This window comes from Salmo trutta, chromosome 3 (genome assembly GCF_901001165.1).
Source record: "Salmo trutta chromosome 3, fSalTru1.1, whole genome shotgun sequence".
NCBI lineage: Eukaryota > Metazoa > Chordata > Actinopteri > Salmoniformes > Salmonidae > Salmo > Salmo trutta.
In genome coordinates this window covers 47,379,689-47,389,336 of record NC_042959.1, presented here as the reverse complement: position 1 = coordinate 47,389,336, position 9,648 = coordinate 47,379,689, and the positions used below count along the sequence as shown (strand labels likewise).

Sequence of the window (9,648 nt, the reverse complement as noted above, 5' to 3'; positions counted from 1 at the left end):
CTCATGTGAGTTACCTGGTTAAACACTAACTGGATTTGCTTGGGGGGAAAATTAGAATATGATTCTGTTGTAAGAATTATTTGGGTCAAATGTTGTACGCTGCATCTTTTTTAAGTTTTGGGTGAAAAACAATCTTGTGTTCTCATACTGTATGTGCTATTTTTACTCAAGTCATCTCAATTAACTTTACGTTAATCTGTAAGGGTGATACAAATTTGGACCCGATTTGTTAGACCAATTGTTAGAATTGAAAGTGCTGGTTCTAACTTTGCTAGAAGATACTGACCCTACTGTTACGCTTGTTTACACTGAGCTCAAAACGCAATCATGGTTACATTAAGACACTGGAGCGAGAGATGGGTGGGAGACGTTATTTCAATGCAGGGATGGGATATGCCACTGTACTCCAAAAAGCTGCCCTTTTCGTCCTCATGTTAGCTAGCAGCAGCGATTATGGAATGGCACAGATATCCACTAGTTACCACAACCACAAAGTCAAAATTGGCTATATTGTAAAACGTCATGAAAACAAGCGTTCTTAATTTAAGGGTTAGGCATAAGATTAGGTTTAAAATCACATGAGAGAAATGGAAGAAATAGGTGGGGTTTATGACTGAATTCATGGAAACAAAAATTAGCTTTTCTAAATGTAAGGTAGGCAGTGTGATTAGGTTTAAAATCACATTTTGAGAAGGGAAATGGCAGGGTCTCTGTCTGGCAGCTAGTGATCAAGGGCACGTCACATTGAACAAAGCTGATTGGCTGACACTGCCATTCCAAAATGGCTGTGGTGAATACTGCTAGCTAGCAAGAGCACAAAAATTGTTTTCAGGGATGGATCTGTGTTAAGGTAAAATTGAGTACAGTGGAATATCCCAGAGGTACGTTTTCTGACCCATATCTCACGCTGGCTCCACGGTGTCCAGGGCAGCAGGTAGCCTAGCGGTTGAGGGTGTCGGGCCAGTAACCGAAAGGTCGCTGAATCGAATCCCCAAGCCTGCCAGGTGAAAAATCTGTCTGTGCCCTTGAACAAGGCACTTAACACTATTTGCTATTGTAAGTTGCTCTGGATATGAGCGTCTGCTCAATGACTTAAATGTAACCATGGTTCTGGCCCCAGTAGATCTGTGTAAACAAGGGTTGAGTCTTCTGGCAAGTTCAGCCTTTATGGAATTTATTATATACACTTAACGGCTCAAATGGGGATTTTTGTCCTTTTTTCTAGCCAATGGTCAGATGCTTGGAATGGTGAGTTCGTAGGTGCAAAACACTGGCAGTTGTTTTGGAGTTTTTGAAAAAGTGCCACTTTGAAGAAAGCACAGTTTGTATTTTGGAATTCTGTTCATTTGAACACTTAATGGGTAAAACGAGGGGGAAACGTAATGCTTCCAAAGGAATGTCTTCAACACCCAAAGAATGAAGTTGTAAAGGATTTCTATTTTTTAAAGAATGTATCATGTGAAATTGGTTTGCTTATGCTTGTTTTGTATAAAGTAGTATTGTATAATAAAGTAATTACTTTTTGAATTGAGAGCAATATAATACTAAATAAATCTTATGACAGGTCTCCCATTTTTGCCCAAGCGAAGAAGTTACGTGATCCATGATAGTTTATTTGACATACAAAATTATTCACATTTCCACCATGAGTAAAATCAGTCACTTCAGAGCAGGGAATGATCCATCGCCAAGGTTCTTCTCCTGTGGAGTTCAGAGAAGATACTTCAGTTTAGTGGTTCAAATTTTTCAGAGCTTGAAGCATGGAGAAACATACCCTTAAAATACCCCGCAGGTCCACCAAGTCCTTCAGAACAGTGTTGCAGAGATCCATCTGTTCCTTCAGGGAGAACAACTGGTCTTGGAGGTCTTCAAGTAGCTGTGCTGACCAAAACAAGGATGAGTTGACTTTTTGGTAAAAGTTAAGTCACCCTACTAACCAGAGACAAATAGAAGTTAAAATCTCTTAATTCAGTAAAGCATATGACCATAAATAAGGTTAACGACATTTATGGATTCTATTTGGATGAAGTGTTTGGATACCTTCAGTTTACTACCTCCAATTAGAGGTACTTTTTGAAGAATAAATTAAAGTCCCATTGCTGACCTGTGTGTTTGAAGAGTCTGTCCCATCATTTTGGGTAGCTGGAGCCTTCATATCTACAATCAAATCAAATGTTATGTCACGTGCCGAATACAACAGGTGTGAAATGCTTACTTAAAAGCCCTTAACCTACAATGCAGTTAAGAAAATACCTAAAACAATAACGAGGCTATATACAGGGGGTACCGGTGTCGAGGTAATATGTAGGTAGAGTTATTAAAAAGTGACTATGCATAGATAAGAGTAGCAGCAGTGTAAGAGGTGGGGGTTGCAAATAGTCCAGGCAGCCATTTGATTAGGTGTTCAGGAGTCTTATGGCTTGGGGGTAGAAGCTGTTTAGAAGCCTCTTGGACCTAGACTTGGCACTCCGGTACCACTTGCCGTGTGGTAGCAGAGAGAACAGTCTTTGACTAGGGTGGCTGGAGTCTGACAATTTTTAGGGCCTTCCTCTGACACCACCTGGTATAGAGTTCCTGGACGGCAGGAAGCTTGGCCCCGGTGATGTACTGGGCCGTACGCACTAACCTCTGTAGTGCCTTGTGGTTGGAGGCCGAGTAGTTGCCATACCAGGCAGTGATGCAACCAGTCAGGATGCTCTCGATGGTGCAGCTGTACAACCTTGAGGATCTTAGGACCCATGACAAATATTTTCCGTCTCCTGAGGGGGAAATAGGTTCTCTCGTACCCTCTTCACGACTTTCTTGGTGTGCTTGGACCATGTTAGTTTGTTGGTGATGTGGACGCCAAGGAACTTCAAGCTCTCAACCTGCTCCACTACAGCCCTGTCGATGAGAATGGGGGCGTGCTTGGTCCTCCTTTTCCTGTAGTCCACAATTATCTCCTTTGTCTTGATCACATTGAGGGAGAGGTTGTCTTTGCACCACACGGTCAGGTCTTGGACCTCCTCCCTACAGGCGGTCTCGTCATTGATCAGGCCTACCACTGCTGTGTCACCGGCACATTTGATGGTGTTGGAGTTATGCCTGGCCATGCAGTCATGAGTGAACAGGGAGTACAGGGGGGACTGAGCGCGCACCCCTGAGGGGCCCCCCGTGTTGAGGATCAGCGTGACGGATGTGTTGTTACCTACGCTTACCAGCTGGGGGCGGCCCATCAGAAAGTCCAGGATCCAGTTGCAGAGGGAGGTGTTTAGTCCCAGTGTCCTTAGCTTAGTGATGAGCTTTGAGGGCAGTATGGTGTTGAACGCTGAGCTGTAGTCAATGAATAGCCTTCTCAAATAGGTGTTCCTTTTGTCCAGGTGGGAAAGGGCAGTGTGGAGTGCAATAGAGATTGCATCATCTGTGGATCTGTTGGGGCGGTATGCAAATTGGAGTGAGTCTAGGGTTTCTAGGATAATGGTATTGATGTGAGCCATAACCAGCCTTTGAAAGCACTTCATGGCTACAGAAGTGAGTGCTGCGGGTCAGTAGTCATTTAGGCAGGTTACCTTAGTCCCTGTGTCCAAAAACACTATGTGGTCTGCTTGAAATATGTTGGTATTACATACTCAGACAGGGAGAGATTGAAAAATGTCAGTGAAGACACTTGCCAGTTGGTCAGCGCATGCTCGGAGTACATGTCCTGGTAAATGTTGACCTGTTTAAAGGTCTTACATCACCTGCAGAGAGCATGATCCCACAGTCATCCGGAAACAGCTGATGCATGTTTCAGTGTTACTTGCCTCGAAGCGACCATAGAAGTTATTTAGCTCGTCTGGTAGGCTCGTGTCATTGGGCAGCTCTCGGCTGTGCTTCCTTTTGTAGTCTGTAGTAGTTTGCAAGCCTTGCCACATCCGACGAATGTCAGAGCCGGTGTAGTACAATTCAATCTTAGTCCTGCATTGAAGCTTTGCCTGTATTGAAGGTTCGTCGGAGGCCATAGCGGGATTTCTTATAAGCTTCCGGGTTAGAGTCCTGCTCCTTGAAAGCGACAGCTCTTTCCTTTAGCTCAGTGCGGATGTTGCCTGTAATCCATGGCTTTTGGTTGGGGTAGGTACGTACTAGAGGTCGACTGATTATGATTTTTCAGTGCCGATACCGATTATTGGAGGACCCAAAAAAAAAAGCGGATGCCGATTACTCGGCCGATTTTTTTATTTATTTGTAACAATGACAATTACAACAATACTGAATGAACACTTATTTTAACTTAATATAATACATCAATAAAATCAATTTAGCCTCAAATAAATAATGGAACATGTTCAATTTGGTTTAAATAATGCAAAAACAAAGTGTTGGAGCAGAAAGTAAAAGTGCAATATGTGCCATGTAAGAAAGCTAACGTTTAAGTTCCTTGCTCAGAACATGAGAACATATGAAAGCTGGTGGTTCCTTTTAACATGAGTCTTCAATATTCCCAGGTAAGATGTTTTAAGTTGGTTATTATAGGACTATTTCTCTCTATACGATTTGTATTTCATATACCTTTGATTATTGGATGTTCTTATAGGCACTTCAGTATTGCCAGTGTAACAGTATAGCTTCCGTCCCTCTCCTCGCTCCTACCTGGGCTTGAACCAGGAACACATCTACAAAAGCCACCCTCGAAGCGGCATTACCCATGTAGAGCAAGGGGATACAACTACTCCAAGTCTCAGAGCGAGTGACGTTTGAAACGCTATTAGCACGCACCCGGCTAACTAGCTAGCCATTTCACATCGGTTACACCAGCCTCATCTTGGGAGTTGATAGGCTTGAAGTCATAAACAGTGCAATGCATTGCGAAGGGCTGCTGGCTAAAAACGCACGAAAATGCTATTTTGAATGAATGTTTACGAGCCTGCTGCTGCCTATCACCGCTCAGTCAGACTGCTCTATCAAATCATAGACTTAATTATAACATACAGAAACACAATCCTTAGGTCATTAATATGGTCGAATCCGGAAATTATCATCTCGAAAACAAAACGTTATTCCTGTTACATTGCACAACCTTCAGTGTTATGTCACAATTACGTAAAATTTTGGCAAATTAGTTCGCAACGAGCCAGGCGGCCCAAACTGTTGCATATACCCTGACTGCGTGCAATGAACGCAAAATGACAATGTCACCTGGTTAATATTGCCTGCTAACCTGGATTTATTTTAGCTAAATATGCAGGTTTAAAAATATATACTTCGTGTATTGATTTTAAGAAAGGCATTGATGTTTATGTTAGGTACAGTCGTGCAACGATTGTGCTTTTTTCCCAAATGCGCTTTTGTTAAGTCATCTCCCGTTTGGCGAAGTTGGCTGTCTTTGTTAGGAAGAAATAGTCTTCACACAGTTCACAACGAGCCAGGCGGCCCAAACTGCTGCATATACCCTGACTCTGTTGCAAGAGAAGTGGCACAATTTTCCTAGTTAAAAGAAATTCATGTTAGCAGGCAATATTAACTAAATATGCAGGTTTAAAAATATATACTTGTGTATTGATTTTAAGAAAGACATTAATGTTTATGGTTGGAGCAACGTGTACCTAAGCGATTATATGCAACGCAGGACAGGCTAGATAAACTATTAATATCAACCATGTGTAGTTAACTAGTGATTATGATTGATTGATTGTTTTTTATAAGATAAGTTTAATGCTAGCTAGCAACTTACCCTGGCTTCTTACTGCATTCGCGTAACCTCGTGGAGTGCATGTAAAGCAGGTGGTTAGAACGTTGGACTAGTTAACCGTAAGATTGCAAGATTGAATCCCTGAGCTGACAAGGTAAAAATCTGTCGTTCTGCCCCTGAACAAGGCAGTTAACCCACCGTTCCTAGGCCGTCATTGAAAATAAGAATGTGTTCTTAACTGACTTGCCTAGTTAAATAAAGGTCTAAAAAAATAAAATGTAATTATTGTAATTTTTTTTTATAATAAAAATAAACGATTTCCGATTGTTATGAAAACTTGAAATCGGCCCTAATTAAATCGGCCATTCCGATTAATCGGTCGACCTCTAGTATGTACGGTCACTGTGGGGACGACGTCGTCGATGCACTTATTGATGAAGCCAGGGACTGATGTGGTGTACTCCTCAATGCCGTCGGAAGAATCCCAGAACATATTCAAGTCTGTGCTAGCAAAACAGTCCTGTAGTTTAGCATCTGCTTCATCTGATCACTGGTGCTTCCTGCTTTCAATTTTAGCTTGTAAGCAGGAATCAGGAGGATAGAGTTATGGTCAGATTTGCCAAATGGAGGGCGAGGGAGAGCTTTGTACACGTCTCTGTGTGTGGAGTAAAGGTGGTCTAGAGATTTTTACCTCTGGTTGCACATTTAACATGCTGATAGAAATTAGGTAAAACTGATTTAAGTTTCCCTACATTAAAGTCCCCCGCCACTAGGAACACCGCCTCTGGATGAGCATTTTCTTGTTTGCTTATGGCAGTGTATAGCTCATTGAGTGCGGTCTTAGGGCCCCCGAGTGGCGCAGCAGTCTAAGACACTACATCTCAGTGCAAGAGGTATCACTACCGTCTCTGGTTCGAATCCAGCCTGAATCACACCTGGCCGTGATTGGGAGTCCCATAGGGCGGCGCACAATTGGCCCAGCATCGTCCGGGTTTGGCCGTGGTAGGCCATCATTTAAAATAAGAATTTGTTCTTAACTTACTTGTCTAGTTAAATAAAGGTAACAAAAAAAAGTATGTATTCTGCAATAAAATGTCTCAAACTAAATAAGGCTTTTTGTCAAGTGCTTTGCATTAGCCACTTATGTAGACAGCTACGAAAAATACAGATGAAAACTCTAGGTAGATAGAGTATCTCATGATAAGCTGTAGACCACACTGTCTCAGGCAAACAAAACCTTGAGACTTCCTTAGATATCGTGCCCAATGGAAATGGCATTACAATTAAACAACCACTAATGAACAGCTATATGGGCATTTGTGTAGTATAATGTTACCTGGAACCGACGCCATTTTTGTTTCCCTGGAAAACCACCTGGTCTGTACGCTTGTGGGTTGCACATGTGATATAGTTTTACTAATTGGTAATTGATTGGAGGCATGGTACAAGTTGAATAACTGAAGGTATCCTTGTTCATTTGATGTAATGGGCATGTACTATTTTGTTATTAGTTTGGATCAATATCAGCCACTTGTTATGCAAATTGAAAGCACATTTTGACCTTGTTTATACTAATTTAACTGGAATTTTATAAATGTTTTGCGAAGCTGTGTGCTTTCATTTTAAGGAAACGCGTGTCATTGTATTGAGGGCGTTACCCGGAAGACAGTGAGCCGAAACAGCATGTAGCACCAACACTTTCTATGAATCCCTTTTTTTAAATGTATTTCTTACTTCATGATATTAAGACGCGTTTATAATTCTAACGACCCGAGACGGAAGAGCTAGGTGTAAAGAACTGAACACTAAAATGCTGCGCTTGTCACCGTAGTCCGTCATAAATGGACCATCTGCCCGGTGTGATGAAAGACTGCAAGGTAGGTCCAATAAGTCACCATTCAAACGACAAGGTATAATTAAAATCAATTCTAAGTTGAATAGAGATCCTGATTGTCCATATGAGAAGCTAATAGTTGTTAGTTAGATATCATTCTCATGGTTTCAAGTGCACGTGTTAGGGCCCCCGAGTGGCGCAGCAGTCTAAGGCACTACATCTCAGTGCAAGAGGCGTCACTACAGTCTCTGGTTCGAATCCAGCCTGAATCACACCCGGCCGTGATTGGGAGTCCCATAGGGCGGCGCACAATTGGCCCAGCGTCGTCCGGGTTTGGCCGTGGTAGCCCGTCATTTAAAACAATAATTTGTTCTTAACTTACTTGTCTAGTTAAATAAAGGTAACATTAAAAAAATATGTATTCTGCAATAACATGTCTCAAACTAAATAAGGCCTTTTGTCAAGTGCTTTGCATTAGCCACGTTCTGTTGTGGGGGAGATTGTTGAACGTCTACTCGTGATGACATGCGATCATACGTCAATCAATGTAAGCTGTATGCGTAAGACCATTCATTCCTAATGGTTTGCTTTTGAAGTGTAGATGGTGCTAAAGTCCTGAATTCAACAGTGGGCTGGCTTGCTTGGCTCAGAATTCCAATGCCATCAAAAAGGTGTATGACATCAAAGGACGTAATGGTCAGAAACCACTGGCTATTTGTGTTGGAGAAATCAAAGACATTTACAAGTAAGTGTGCATTGATGGTGTTCATATAATTGTTCTTGTGGTACTCAACACTGACCTCAATCCCTTCACTCCGGTTAGACTTCCATAGACACGGACAATTCACTGCCCCTAAAAGATGACAAATTATACTATAATTCATAAACCACTCAATTTGAAAATGTGTGTTGCTTTTCTGCATGCTAGATTTTGGACTGGCATTTAGTACGTTATTTATTGCATGTATTGGGCTGTTGGTGATGATGTGTTTACCTTTTTACTTCCAGTTAGTAGGAGTGCGCATCCCGGACCATGCCTTCATGAGACGCCTCTGCCAGATGTGTCGGGGAACCTCTTGCCCTCACCAGCACCAACATCAGCTCACACTGAAGCACTGTGGCTGTACATGTATGTTGAGACAACCCACCGTGTGTGTGTGTGTGAGAACTGTTTTTATTCCATGAACTGGAGGGGAGGTGGGACTACATCGTCTACAACTAACCAAGGTTTATCAGTGCATCATTTTTCACTGATACTTAAAAGGACTTTGGCAAAATAGTAGTTATACAAGGATTTTTCTCTACAGGAGTTCCAGGATCTGTGGCCTCAGTTAGCAGTGGTGGTGGATGGCGGACCAATAGGAGACGAGTCTGTTGGGGTCAACAGTGGTCGACCTATCGGTGTTCGGCAAATACCGCATCATCAGACGTGGCTGGTGAATAGTGATACTGGCCTGATCAGCAGATTACAGGCCACTGACTGTAATACATTTCTATCAAGCTAGTTATGTTCTGGTAATTCCATTTTGTTAATTTATCCAAGTTAAAAGTGCATGAGCACATTTTGTGAGTAGTAGTTTAAGCATACAGTATAGTGAACATGACCTGTGGAAGTGATAACCCCCCCTGCTCTTTTTTAATTTTTTTATGGCTAGAGTAACGGTTGGCGTTCTACCCTGTTACTGTAATTTTTTTAGTTATGGCTAGGTCAAGCAAAGCTACTATTTAATTGAAATAACTCAAGTGTCCATTTCATGCATTTCAAAATCAAGTCCTGTGGTTTTTATGAACTGATCTTTGAGTTTCAGGGATGTGAACATTGTGTAAATGCATTTTATTTTCATGGAGAATTTATTTAACCAATTTCGGACTGTAAGGCTGCATTTACACAGGCGGCCAAATTCTGATATTCTTTTCACTAATTGGTCTTCTGACCAATCAGATCAGCTCTGAAAAATATCTGATGAGAAAAGATCTGATGTGATAGGTCAGACCAATTGGTGGGGGAAAAAATATCAGGATTGGGCTGCCTGTGTAAACGCAGCCTATGAGCTGTGATCTAGTGTATTATTGCTCAACGGTTGTGAGTACCTGATTACTGGTTTGTATAATGGACCAATAAGAGTATGTTGTTGACAATAAATGGCATGCATTATGCAGATCATGA

At 41.9% G+C, this 9,648-nt stretch overlaps 1 long non-coding RNA gene and 1 pseudogene across 1 annotated transcript; one reads left to right on the top strand and one right to left on the bottom strand.

The window, feature by feature from the left end:
• Nucleotides 1-1,592: 1,592 nt before the first annotated feature.
• On the bottom strand, nt 1,593-7,040 carry LOC115176698 (uncharacterized). The gene is made up of 4 exons (XR_003872269.1): nt 6,984-7,040; nt 2,105-2,157; nt 1,775-1,876; nt 1,593-1,701 (listed from the first exon to the last, which is right to left on the bottom strand). It is a non-coding gene; the product is annotated as an uncharacterized LOC115176698 (long non-coding RNA).
• A 1,052-nt stretch (nt 7,041-8,092) lies between these two features.
• On the top strand, nt 8,093-9,648 carry LOC115176688 (yrdC domain-containing protein, mitochondrial-like; annotated as a pseudogene).